Below are 11,990 nucleotides of genomic sequence, written 5' to 3'. Positions count from 1 at the left end.
GAGCATTAAATTCTGTAGGTTGAAGGACAGGTTAAATAGCAAATTAGGGGGTTAGAATTTCAATTATGGGGGCTGGGGGGCAATTTCTTTACAGACACTTATTGGTTGCTTTTTACCCTCTTATCATGGATGCTTGGGGCGAGTTCAAATCTGACCATTAGATCAAGCAAACAAAACCTGAGGGTTTTGTGGTCCAGCCTGGGGCCACATTCTTTTCCAGCTTAAAAAAAAGAGCAAGCAAACAAAAGCCAAGGGATTTTTAATTAAATTGTAGGTTGCTAAGGAGAACTCCAAGCACTTCTGCACGAGTTTTTTCTATTAACAAAATGTGCAAAAAGGCTTCTTTACATATCCTTTTCTTTGGTACATTTTTTAGGTTTTCCTCGTGAAAACATTTCGTTTTAAAGATCGACCAATACAAAATCATTTTCTTTGAATTCAACAAGTCTTCCACGTTTTGTGATAAGCAAAAAGGAAAACATGTAACATGTAGAATTGATGGCCTGAGCGGGGATGAGTGAATTGATGTAAAAGTTTGTAGGTTTGAGTTCGATGAGACTCCCTAATGTTTAATAGTAAAACATTTATTTACTAGTGATCCTGGTTGTTTATCCTTCCTGGCCAGTTCTTCTCATGAGGGAATTTGATGATGTTGAAATCTCCCCCAACTATCCAAGGCCCATTCCAGGGCGCCCTTGCCTTCATTAACTCATCCCAAAGAGCATTCTGATCCCTCGCTCTTACTGGAGCATATACCGCTGTAAACTTCCATTCTGTATTCGATGCTCTGTTTGAAAACAGAATCAGAAGGGAATACTCTTTAATCACTGCGTCTTCCATGTCGAAAGTATCATCTTTCCATTTCACTATAATTCCTCCTGCAGTTCCTTTTGCATCCCTAGCTGCCCACTGCCTATTTCTCCTTCCTCATAAGTTATTGATGAGGGATTCTGAGACACCCTTCACGTTCGACTCCAGAATAGCCATAATATCCAGCCTTCTACTTTGAATTATTTCTTTTACTGCAATCTTCTTCCCTTCTGAGTTCAGTCCCCTGATATTCCAAAATGATATTGTTGGACAAATTAGATGTTGTCCAGTAGGGTCTGATATATGGCTTGATTGAATCCATAAATTAGAAATGTAAATAAATCAGTACTTAGCTTTTGTAAAAAACGTTTCTGTAAAACAGATCGAGAAGAAGAAGGCTGAGTCGTGCCACTGGTCACTCTCCTTAAGAATCGTATCCGCCCCCTACCGGTGCAAACCGGGATCCGCGAACCGATGCTCCAAGATAAAACAGCCAATGTTGGCTCCAGTCCACGTGCACTCGCTGACTGGTCCACCCAGAATCACCGTAGAACTGTGCTCAGATCAGAACGGAGGAAAGGAAGAAGACAAGCAGAAACTTTGATGTTTTTTTCTATAAAAAACTATATCCTCCAATGGTGCTGTTCTCTTCTTTTTATAGATGAGAATTTGACTGTTGGAGGATAATTAATCACCATTAAAAGACCAAAATGTTTATCTTTTAATCACCATTAAAAGACAAAAAACGTTTCTCTCTTAATCACCATTAAAAGACAAAAAACGTTTCTCTTTTAATCACCATTAAAAGACAAACGTTTCTCTCTTAATTACCATTAAAAGACAAAAATGTTTCTCTTTTAATCACCATTAAAAGACAAAAATGTTTCTCTCTTAATTACCATTAAAAGACATAAACGTTTCTCTCTTAATTACCATTAAAAGACAAAAAAGGTTTTGGTTTTGAAAACACACCACAAGCACACTCACCAAGGTCTTGGGTTCAAGTCCCCACATATGCAAAAGTCTTTTGCTTTAAAACAAGAGAGGGAAACATAATTTGAATCTTCCCTCCAAATTTTTTAAACAAAAAGAAAAAACATCTTTGACTTTTCAAATCTTTTTATTATTTTGTTTAAAAATTCTAACAGATATTCTTATTCTGAACTTTCTGGTTTTGCTTTCCCCGAAGGCTTTGCTCAAACGAAGCCTTTCAGCTCTCTCAATCCCCAAGACTTGGTTTTCCTAGTAGGTTCCAATGTTGTACTGGCTATTACATCAAACTCCCAAATCTACATTTATCTTAGGTTTTGGCAACGCTAGTTGGGAATAGATTTCAGTTGCACATTAATTAACAAAGAATTTTTTTCATGTACTACAGAACTTCTAGCAGAGGCTACAACTGAAATTGCATGATGCTTATGTCTAGTCTATAGCATATTTTAACTAGTTGACATGCTTAAATCGTGCTGTATTTTGTTTGTTTTAGTTACTTTAAAAAGAAAAAGAAATCTTACCTTCCATTTTTTGGCTATGATGCTGAGACCCATTGGATTGTTGGGTATATAATATAACCCATGTATGTTCTAATATAAGCTCAATAAGATAATGGGCCGGTGTAGTAGGCCTATTTGGGCTAGAGCCCACTAACCTATTAAAACCCTAGTGTATCTAATATATATAGGGGCTGGAGGCAACAAACTTGGTATTCCAAATTAGATACATTGGGTGTAATGCTTCAAGCAACCTCTTGCTTAACCTAATTACTCTAACAATCTTGAAGCATGTCTGTAAAACCCTAAACGCTTTTAGCTTCTCTTAATTATCTCTTGGGAACATTTTCACCTCCTTCAAGATTCGGTTTTCTACTTCAGCCGTATTAGATTTTTTTTTAATTGGGGTTCTCACGGAACTCTCAATTCACTCTCGTTGGCAAATCTGGGTTGGATCTCACGAGAGCTATTTGACGAAGAAACCCAACATCTCTGCAGATCCTTCTTGGCTGATCCAGTTGAATTCACGTTTTTTGTTTTTTTAGAGGGTCCTTGGATTGGATTTCTATAATGTGTGTTGATCTTGGAGGTCGGTTACCAACCTCAGCCAGATTGGATCTTCCACAACTTATCTCAGGCAACCCCTCTATATTTATTGCCACCCTTTTTTATTCTTCGTTTTGCTCTTCTCACAAGAACAAAAGCAGAGCAGAAACCCTTTTGGGTTGTCTTGGCCTAAGAAACCCTTTTTTGGGTTGTCTTGGTCGGTGAATTTCACACCAATGCACTCAGTTCTTTGGCCGTGGGTTTCAAGCCAGTTCAATCGTTTTTTGGGCGTGGGTTTATTCCCACACTGAATAAGGCTTGGCTGTGGCTTCTTCCCTCCCAGATTTGGCCATGGTTTCTCCCTCTAAGATTTGGCCGTGGGTTATTCTCCCACAGAAATTCGTTTGGGCGTGGTTTCTAGTTTCTACTACCTCAATTAGTTGAAAGATTGGAACAGGGTGGAACTTGTATTGGGTTGAAGGTTCTTGTGGACGAATTTCTGTGGCGGACTAGTCAAAATTTTTTTTTCATCAAAAGCCCTCTCTTGACCGAGTGCTTGTGGCCGGCTCTTGGTCGTGGCTTTGCCTATCTTTCAACTCTTGTTGAATCCTCTTTGGGAGAACAACCGGTTGGTAGAGCACAACTTTGGCCTTATTTTGGAGCTCGACTGTGACTTGTTTCTTGGATTCGATTCTTGGAGCTAGACCTGGAGTTGGTTCTCGCGGTTCGGGTCTTGGATACGGTTCACGCGGTTCGTTGCGGTTCTCCCGGTTCAGGTCTTGGATTCGGTTCACGTGGTTCGTTATAGTTCTCGTGATTCGTCAATCAAGTGCACTCTTTCCAATTTTTACTTTTCTCTAAATTATTCTATGAAAAAGAATTCTGCTCCGGTTGAGATGGTCAAACTTCAATCATTTGGTGGGACTGAGTTTAATTCACGGACGCGAAAGACTCAATTCGGTCTACAATATATGAATTGTTTTTACACCGTTTTGAGTACCTTTGCTGCCTCAAATGAAGAAGTTGATGAATCTCAATGGCATTCTTTTAAAAATGAAAAGTATAGGAAAAAGGTGCAAGTGGGACTGGATGATCTCAAACGATTCTTTCGAATAGAAGATGAGAATCGAGCCAGGAATAACTTGGAGATGGTTAGACAGCAACAGTCTACTGCTTACGCGGTAACATATCCCAAGAACTTTTCTCGAAAATCCAAGTCACCTAAGAGTGATATCCCCAAGTTGGAAGCCAAAAAGACTGTCTTTAAGAAAAAGAAGGGAAAGTGCTACAACTGTGGGAGATATGGTCACTTTGTAGCAGATTGTCAACAACCTAAGAAGGATAAATCTGACACACGACAGAAGGAAGCTCATATGATGGTGGGCAGTGCTGAGCCTAAAGGTTTTGTTGCTATGTTAGGCAACGATAAGGCCATTACTTCTTCCGACTGGTGGTTAGATACAGGAGCCACTTGTCATGTTTGTAATTCCAAGAAACTACTAGTTGATGTTGTTTCCGCGAAGGAGACCGTTACAGTGGCTAGTGGAGCAGAGGTAGAGGTGACTCACGCTGGTACTGCGAACTAGGTCCTTTCTTCAGGACAAATACTAACTTTAAAAAATGTTAAAGTAGTTCTTGCTCTTCGAATGAATTTAATTTCTATTAATCTTTTAGACTATGCTGGCATATGTACTTCATTTCTGTATGGTAGAGTAACTTTTGATTGTTAACTCATACTATTTTGATTGTGCATATTTGATAGATGGTATGTTTGATTTGAGTTTAGATAATGAGACTGTTAGTTATGATAGTTCATCGCTAATTGCTCCTAAGTTGTTACACAACCGATTGGGACATGTGCACTATCAGAAAATGGTCTTCACTTACTAATAATACTCATAAGATACCATTATATATGTCCATTACATTTAACAAGTGTGCGAGTTAGGAGTGATAGAGAAGGAGAAGATACACATTGACAGGGTTCAAGGAATTCTGTGCTTCTCAGGGCGTAATCCTTGAAACTTCTGCTCCTCTCTCGCCTCAATCAAATGGCATAGCTGAGTGTACGAACATGACGTTAACTTAAGTATTCAACTCCATGTTAATGTCAGCTAGCATGCGTAGTTGCATTTTGGGAGAGACAGCTTTGACTGAAAATCACATCCTGAATAGAGTGCCAAACTCAAAATGCTCCTCCACTCCGTATGAGTTATGACATAAGCATCCTTGTAGATATGACACTCTTAAGATTTGGGGCTAAATTGCTTATGTAAAGATACCAGACCCTAGGAGACCTAAAATGGGAAATAGAACAAACACTTGTGTTTATTTTGGAGGTGCAGAACATAGTACTGCTGCTCGATTTTTGGATCTATCAACCAATATGGTTATAGAATCTCGAGATGCAGTTTTCTTTGAGAATAAATTTCTCAGAGATCAGGGTTTGACCATACCAGGCGATACAGAGATGGTTACAGAATTGCCGGTTGAGTCTGAACTAGTTACTTCTAACACTTGTCCCAATTTGATTTCTAATTCAGTTCCTGTAAGAGTTTCTACAAGAGATAGAGTACCCAAATTTTTTGGTGAGGACTTTGTGACCTACCATTTAGAGAATGATCCATCATCCTATAAGGAAGCGATGAGATCTAGGGACTCTTTGTTGTGGACAGAAGCCATTGATGATGAAATGAGCTCTCTATTGCACAATCTAACTTCGCAGCTAGTCGATTTGCCAAAATGGGCTAAGACTGTGGGTTGTAGGTGGATATTGAAGAAGAAACTTAATCCTGACTGATCCATAGCTCGATATAAAGCGCGTTTAGTAGCTAAGGGCTATACTCCAGTGAGTGGGATAGACTACTTTGATGTCTTTTCACCGGTCTGTCATTTGGCCACGATAAGAATTCTTCTTGCTTTGGCATCTATTGAATATTTTATTGTGCATCAAATGGATGTAAAGACAGCTTTTCTCAATATAGAACTGTCAGAGGAAATCTACATGAACCAACCTGAAGGGTTTGTTATTGAAGGTTTCGAGAACAAAGTTTGTAAGTTACACAAATCTTTGTATGGTCTTAAACAAGTACCTAAATTGTGGCATCAACAATTTGACAAGGTAGTAAAGAGCTTGGGTTTTCTAATCAATTACTCGGATAAATGCCTTTACTATCGTTTTGTGTCGAATAAGGTCATGATTATTTGCTTGTATATAGATGTTTATTCTTGTTTCCAATCTCTCTTTCTGGTGAGTCATGTGAAACTAACCTTGGGTAAAGAATTCGACATGAAAGACCTGGGTGTTGTTGACACCATTCTTGGTATGAAAGTAAGTTTTGACCGGCAAGGGATTTTCCTTAGCCAAGCTTATTATCTTGAAAAACTACTTTCTTTATGGGGATGCAGTGAGTTTAAACCGATTGAGACACCATTTGATTATACCAAGAAGCTGATCTCTAATGAAGGAGACAGTGTGAATCAGTTAGCTTATTCTCAACTGATTGGTAGTCTCATGTATGCTATGAGTTGTACTAGGCCAGACATAGCCTTTATAGTTGGCATGCTCAGTCGTTTTACTAGCAATCCTGGCCATGAGCATAGAGATGCCCTTATGAGGCTGATGAGATACCTTTCGTGTACTCAAGAGTATGCTCAAAACTATGGTGGCCATCCACTTCTCGTGGAAGAATATTCTGATGAATCATGGGGATCAGAATCAGGGGACAGCAAATCTACTGCTGTTGTGTGGAAGTCGAATTGGAACTTTATGCTCTAGCTTCAGTTGCAAATGAAAGCATAGGAGATAAAGCTTTTGATTATGGTTATGGACATTCCACTGACCCAGTTAAGGATTAGTTCCTTAAGTGTGTTGTGTGATAATCAAGCTACAATTACGATTGTGAAGAACTCACTCTTTAATGGTAAGAGGAGACATCTTAGGCTGAAACATGCCATGCTGAATTATCTCATTGAACAAGGGATTATCACTTTGATTGATGTGAGATCAAAGGATAATATGGTCGATGCTCTCACCAAGGGACTGACCAAAGATCGAATATTCAAAACTGTGGGGGAGATGGGGTTAAAGTCTATATAGACATGACTTAACCTACATCCATGTTATTTTGAATCTTCGAATCTCCCTTTTGGCCAAGATAAGCACTTGATATGTTTCGACGATGTTTACAGTTGTTGTGTGCCATTCCACATTTGATGACATGTTCTTTTTGGGAAATGTTGTACATTCCAAACTTGATGATACAGCTTAACTCAAATATGGATAAGATGACTGTAACATTCCAAAAAGAAACATGAAATGGTTCTTTGTAAAAGAAACTATTTGGTCTTGTTCTTTAATGAAACTTGACAATTAGGAATGATTATTTGCAAAAGAAGCTGTTTAGGTCTTGTTCTTTATTGAAACTTTACAATGATGGTTATGGTGAGAGTGATACTGATACTTTTTCAACCATTTTGAATTGTACTAAGTTCTTCTTCAGGTAGAACTAGATACTTTCTTGAATTATGGAATTGTACTAAGTTCTTCTTCAGGTAGAACTAGATACTTTAGTGTTTTACACAAATGATTGGATTCATTTTCATGAAATCCATATTTGGTAATTCACAGGGATTGGCGAAAAAGGAGGAGCTTGTCTTGATTTGGACTTTGATGAAGATGACTTACTTGATGAGTAAATCTTCTAAAGTCATAAAGACTATGCTTACATTTCAGTATGCATAGAGTTCACTTTTTGTGGAACTTTATTTTGGATCTCGATGAGAATCATACCTCATGAATGAATTCATCTAAGATCAGTGGGGTTCACTTATATGTGAAACTACCTTTTGGTTGAGTTTAGCTTGTCGTATATCTAAAACTCTTGGTTTGTCATAAAAGCATTCATGTTTTCAGTTGGATTACAGATCTTTTATGATATAGACCATATGGTGATGTTGATGTTTCAATATTTTGTTTTGAACATTACACTATCTATCTATTGGATTGTGCTATATGTAGAACATAGGAGGAGATTGTTGGGTATATAATATAACCCATGGATGTTCTAATATAAGCCCAATAAGATAATGGACCGGTGTAGTGGGCCTATTTGGGCTAGAGCCCACTAACCTATTAAAACCCTAGTGTATCTAATATATATAGGGGCTAGAGGCAACAAACTTGGTATTCCAAATTAGATACCTTGGGTGTAATGCTTCAAGCAACCTCTTGCTTGACCTAATTACTCTAACATGGATGTCATGAAATGCATATCGATCAGAATCTGTTCTTAGTAATTCTCCTCCTCATCTCTTGATCTTGTCTTCCCTTGTTTTGGTCTCTTTCCTTGTTCTCGTTATCTACTTATGCTTCCCTTTCTTGTCTGTATTGGCATTTGGCAGTGAACTGGGAGCTAGAAGAAGCTTCAGCCATGCTTCTGACTTGCGAGGTTCCCTACGAAAAACCCACTACGATGTCCTTTTATTGAAAGAAGATGCAAGCCACGATGAAATTCGAGCAAGCTACAGGGCTGCTATTCTCGATTCCCATCCAGATAAATTTCAAGGGAAATTCGATGCATTCGAACCATGCCATGAACTACAAGAAAGATTTCTGATGGTCCAAAAGGCTTGGGAAATCCTTGGTGATATAAATTCTCGGGCAGTTTATGACATGGAGTTAAAGGCTTCAAGACAAGATTCAGAAATTGCAGATGATGTCAAATTCCAGGAGAAGACAGTGGAAGATTGTGGAGAAATTTTAGAGCTCTGTTATCAATGCAGATGCTGGGAATATTTTTCTGTCAATTCGACAGAGCTGGTGGAGATGGGATTTTCTTTGGAAGGGCATGGAAGAAGGGAATTACGGACAATCAATGCAGCCCTGACATCTGTTGTTCTTCCTTGTGGCTCTTGTTCTCTGAAAATTCGTTTGATTCTCTACACAGATTCTTGACTATTTCAGTTTTCTGGTTAAGAATTTTTTGGTGTGGACTGATATCTGCACTGCCATATTTTAGTAATGGCACCACTAATGTGATTGCAAATCACAGTTTGAAATGTTCCTGAATCGGATTCAGGAACATTCACAGTTTGTTTCCTATTTGGGTTCAGCCCATGAACAGATTGTTTCAAAATAATATTAGCTCCAAAGAAAAAAAAACCAACAAATGACACCCATGTTCATAGTAGAACCTACTTAACAGAACCCAAATTCATCAATTCACCATACACTCAGCTGATGTAAGCTCAAAAAGGAATTTCATTAATCATCAATCATACAAATGAACATATAACAAGTAAACAATAACAGCGTACTAATCACTCTGAATACACAGAGACTTACAAAGCGACTGAAATCAAAATAATTGAAGTAAATCACCCCACACAAATGAAATCATTAAGTAGAATAATTTGCAAGGCCCCATTCCCTGTAAAGAAAGCTAGTTCCATGCAAATGTTGGAGGCACATAAAGAGATTGCCACCATGTAGAATTTAGGTTGAAGGGGGTGGTGCAAGGAAAGGGATGGGTGGAATTTTCAGTGTAGGAATGGAAGGGATTGTAGTTGGAATGGATGGCATTGGAGGGATTGTTGTGGGAATGGAGGGGATTGTGGGCAGTGGGTTAGAAGGCAATGGTGGCAAGGTGAGCTGAGGGAGTGTAGGAATGGTAGGCATTGTGGGGATTGTAGGCAGTGGGGGCAATTGGGTAGTAGACATTGGTGGCAAAGTAGGCTTAGGAAGTGTTGGCACCGTCGGTAGTGGTGGCAACTGGGTCGAAGGCAACGGTGGCAATGTGGGCATCGGCAAAGTCGGAATTGTCGGAACAGTGGGTGTAGTCTGTAGCAGATGGCGAGCCGCAAGGCTTAAATCTATGCTTGAAAATGCTGCCGCAAGGAGCAAAGTGAAGAGGAAGCAAGGAGAGTTAGAAGCCATGGTTAGCTTAGTAGCAGCAAGTACACTTCTAAGAAAATTTGAATAAATGGAGAATGGTGTGGAGGAGCAAGCCTAGAGTTGAATACTTATACGAGAGAGTTTGAAGAGATTATACAGTGCTTGGGTTCATGTGTGGTTGGGGAGATGAAGAAGGTTGGAGATTTTCTTTCTTGTTAGTTTACCTTCCCATCCATCTTAAACTATAAATGTTAAAGAAAGCTGTTGTTTACTAAATTCGTTGCAAAACTAATCCAAATACACACACGCAACCTTTTGATTTTGTAGCTCAAAGTCTTAAAACATAGATTACATTTAAAGTCTACAAAGGGACACACATCATCTTAACTCTTTTTAGCCATGTAGGCCCAGTACATCAAGTGGTTGCATTTGTGATTATTTGAGCCATTTCACATAGTTTATCCACATCAGGACCCATTCCCACTTACGCTACGTCTTTGGCTGCGTATGCTTGGTTCATCATTTGGGTCATGGCTGTGATAAGCTGGATCCTCGTTCAGAACGGTGTGTTTTTCTGGGTTACGCTCTCACCGAGAAAGGATACCGTTGCTACAGTCCACGTCTGCGCCGAAGGTATGTATCAGCTGATGTCACATTTTTCGAATTTGAACCCTTCTTTGGCTTTTCCTCTGGTCCTTCCAATGTCAGATCAGAACCTGAGGTGACTATTTCTCTTCCTGAGTTTTCTCCCATTCCTCCTACTCCTATTGCACATCCTCTTGCTTGCCCTCCTGGACAGGTCGACTCGTGTGCTCCCAGGGTGGCTCGTCCCCCTACTACAGTCCACTATAAAGGTCGTCCACAGCAGGCACGTCCCTCGCACACCGAGAAATCGTCCTCACAGTCAGAGATCTTATTACCCCCTCATCAGGTATCTGACTCTCCTATTGCTTCCCGTACTCGTTCCCATTCTACTGCTCACCCGAATCTCACTAACATATAAGCGTAAGAGGGCTGCTAGCAAAACAGGATTTCGTTTGGAAGATGAAGGCAAAATCCCACGTTATGACACATGCACAAAAGACAAGGAAGTGAGCTCGTATCCCCACAAAATGAAAAAAAAAAGCTATGGAATTGACCAAATCGTCGGTCAATTCCATGTTCGACTTTATTTTCCAAACGAAGTCCCCTCTTGGCAATGTTTTCCTAAGCGTAATTAGAAAGGTTACACATAAGGATGGTTCAGTTTTAGTTTGAAAACAGTGTAAAAGATGGTTCATGATCAAGCAGTTGTATGCTGTCATGACAGCGTTTCTTGGATTTTAAGTAAGAAAACCAGGTTTTAGGAATCTCAGGATGGAGGAGAGGTTCCTAAAAGATGGTTTTCTTACTTAAAATCCAAGAAATGCTGTCAAGACAGCATACAACAGCTCGATCATGAACCATCTTTTATACTGTTTTCAAACTAAAAACCTGGATTCTAAAATCCGCGCATCCAAACGGCCCCTTCAATTTTGAAGAAATCCCAGATTCTAAAATCCGCATATCCAAATGGCCCCTTAGTGTATGCTTGGACGATATGGATGGATCACCCCAAAGGATCAGTCAAATGTTCAACTGAATGCATGAGCCCTCGGTTACATGCTTGTGCGATAGCATACGTGTGAGATAACTTTCACGTGTGCGTGGGATTCACATGGGACCTTGCATTTAGGTTGAGTTAATATATTAATATTAGTTGAGTTGCAATGTTAATATTAGCTAGGTAGTTTATATTAGTTGCATGCTTGCTCAGTATTATTCCCCATTGTTTTTAGAAAGTCTTTTTAGGAGAAAGTTTTATTATATTCCATTATTGTTAGCAAGTCTCTTTCATAGGGAGTATCTTTCATGACTAGTTGTTGTGTCAAATTAGGACTTGTTTTTTTATTGTTTTTTTTTGACTTTATTGTTTCTTATTTCTCTTTTGGTTTTTTCTAACTTTGCAAGCAAAGCCGAATCAGCCACCTATACTCTACTTGCTGCTCCTCTGGGCTGCAAAAAAATAGCAATTTTTTACTTTCCCTATTTCTCGTCAGCACTTCCTTTTTTGGTTGCTCATCCCGTCTCTCGATTTTCATAATGGCACATTCTTCCATCATTACCCAAATGTCTTTTTTTAGCTCTCTCTTCCTTTATCATAAGTGGAGTGCCTATCCCCAAAATTCATATTAGCACCCCATGGATTTCAAAATCTCCCTCTTGAATCC

The sequence above is a fragment of the Tasmannia lanceolata genome, unplaced genomic scaffold (assembly GCF_043159265.1).
Source record: "Tasmannia lanceolata isolate RefF3 unplaced genomic scaffold, GAP_Taslan_0.1 ptg000016l, whole genome shotgun sequence".
Lineage (NCBI taxonomy): Eukaryota > Viridiplantae > Streptophyta > Magnoliopsida > Canellales > Winteraceae > Tasmannia > Tasmannia lanceolata.
Note: the sequence above shows the minus strand (reverse complement) of the source record.